Raw genomic sequence first — 2,976 nt, forward strand, 5'->3', positions numbered from 1 at the left:
TTCGTGGTGGTAAAACAGCCCCAACGTGCCAGCGGAGTTACACCTCCACATGCATTTCTTTCAGTGAACCGAACGCTGTGGAGTCCATTATCTTATACCATTGTTGCCACTTGCGTTGCATGTGTTCATTTGCTGTTAATTTAATTTATAAACATTTTAATCGCTAAAACTGTCTTGTTTATAGAACCAATTCTATCCGCCACATATAAACTAATTTCTCAACTTACAGGACAAACTGCCGTTACTAGTTCTAAATGGATGGTTGATATGGCCAAAGGCCAGTCGTTAGTTCCATCTCTCCCAAGCGGGCATATCCCAGGATTCTGATGAACCTTAGCTTTGAAACATCACTATTTTACATAGCCTACTGCCATGTAACTAGCTAAAAGCCACCTCTGTCATATGCTACAATGTTGCTATGTTCTAAACGTCTGTATTTTACAGAGTTTGGCAAATGAATATACAAGTGTGATCTTAATAGGCACTAAGCCCTGGCAGCACATCACCCTCATACAGCTACATTTACCAATCAAGTTCTGCATCATTTACAAGTCCCTCCATGCTCTGGCCCCTAAACACCTTTCTGACCTACTCCACCCCTACGCCCCTCTGCGGTCCGGTCCTCCAACAAGGACCAGCTGGCTATACCCCGCACCAGACTTAAGACCTTTGGGACAGGGCCTTTTGTGTGTCCGCCCCAACTCTTTGGAACCAGCTCCACCTCCACATCCGCTGTGCCTCTTCTGTGGGCCTGTGGGACACCTCAAAACACATCTTTTCACTGAGGCCTTCGGCTTCTAATTCCCTCTCCATCCCACCCAGCGCTCCTGCGCACACACACATACACACACACACACATGCACACACACTTACTACCACCCCTTCGTGTTAAGTGACCTTGAGTTTCTAGAAAGGCACTATATAAAACGAATTTATTATTATTATATTATTATAATTATAAAATCGGAGCTACTTCATAGGTGTGCAAATAACCTATGGTTATTACACGTTCTAAAGAATATGGCAATGGAAAATTCAACCAAGCAGTGGTATAATGAGGTGTTACTATGAATGAGTCTTGAATCCTGAATCTTGAATTGTTTCTGTGTCTTCACCAAACTACACTGATATTAAATAATTAATTTAATTAATTATTTAATGTTAGCTTGTGAAAGCCAAGCACATTTTTGGATATCAGAGCTATTTAAGTATATATACTTAAATTGAACCACTGGAAAGTGGAATGCAGTGTGACTCAAAATGGTCATGAAAGGCTTTCATTACAGAAATGTTGGTAACACTTTACTTGACGGGTGAGTTCATAACACATTCATAGCAGCTGTCATAAACTGCATATAAGGCATTCATGACTGTTTCATGAGACATGACTCAACATTCATACCAAACCTTTCATGAATGTGGAAGACAGACCGACAACAACTTGTCAAAATAAAAGTCCAACAATCGCAAAGAGGCATTGCCGTTTTTGTTCCAAACCTCTTACCTGATCACGTCCCATCTGAGTCAGTGGGCTACTCCAGTGCCAAAAAGACAGAACATGGTCAAACAAATAATTTTTTTTTCAAACAAAATGTATTTGTTTTATGATGTAACCTTTGCAGATAATTTCTCATATTTTGCCACTGATTACACAAATACGGCTGAATGTAGGCTAGTTTACCTCCCAGTGTTAAACTCCGTGATTACGAATACTTCCCAACTTGTATAGTAAAGTGACATTCGATGTAGATATTCATGAAATATTTACAAAGGCTGGAGAGAAGAACGGCAATGCTGCTTTGCGATTGTTGGACTTTTATTTTGACAAGTTGTCGTCGTTCTGTCTTCTACATTCATGAAAGGTTTGGTATGAATGTTGAGTCATGTCTCATGAAACAGTCATGAATGCTTTATGTGCAGTTTATGAGAGCTGCTATGAATGTGTTATGAACTAACCCGTCAAGTAAAGTGTTACCGAAATGTTTTGGAATCAAATCAATTCTGTTTATCAGATCAATTTGTGAGAGAGACTGTGGGTCATAAAAGTCTATTTCTTCTTAGGGGATAAAACGCTCAGATTGTGAATATTGTGAGTCTGACCCTATACAGACATATCTTGAAATGACTTTGACATCCCTGGTCTGTATATATATATATATATATATATATATATATATATATATATATATATATATATATACTTAGATATACTTATATATATACTTAAAATGCAAATGTAAGAAATGTGAATCGGATTAAAAGCCCATTCTGTAAGAGCCCACTTAAGGGCCCACTGTCTGAGCTTCTTCAGGTCAGCACGCTGGTACATATGCCTGCCAGTGACACAAGTTCACAATCCTTTAATGCAGTAAACTTATGTAGATTCCCCTCTCTGTGAGAATCAGGTCATTGTGTATGAGGTGTATGAGTAGTAGTTAAATATATGATGGTAGTTTAGTGTCTTAAACAGTAAAGTATAAAACATGTCAATATTCATTACAGGCATTACACTGTTGAAGGGGCGTTACTCAGCTGAAGGTTAGAGGATATAATGGACTGTTCATCATGGATAACTGGTCACAGATCTCTGTGTGAGAGACATATCGGTCAGTCAGATGGTGAGTATTGTTAGGATGCAGGACTTTTGTGAGTAATGTCTGTAATGTTTGTTAGCAAGTACTCTTACACATGAAAAATAAACAACATTATACCTAAGTCCATTGAAAATGACATGCATTATGTCTATCTCTTTACAATCTCTCTTTATTATAGCCACCTAGTTATTTTGGGTGGATGTTTGTTTATGTTGTCAGTGTGTGTGTGTGTGTGTGTGTGTGTGTGTGTGTGTGTGTGTGTGTGTGTGAGAGAGTGTGTGTCTTTGAAGTCTATCCTTTGGACTCAAATATTTTAAACATTTTGATTATGAAATGTTTTATCCTTTCATGTTGGTATTTTCGCCCCAGGCGAAACTGATGC

Source organism: Alosa sapidissima, chromosome 19 (genome assembly GCF_018492685.1).
Source record: "Alosa sapidissima isolate fAloSap1 chromosome 19, fAloSap1.pri, whole genome shotgun sequence".
NCBI lineage: Eukaryota > Metazoa > Chordata > Actinopteri > Clupeiformes > Clupeidae > Alosa > Alosa sapidissima.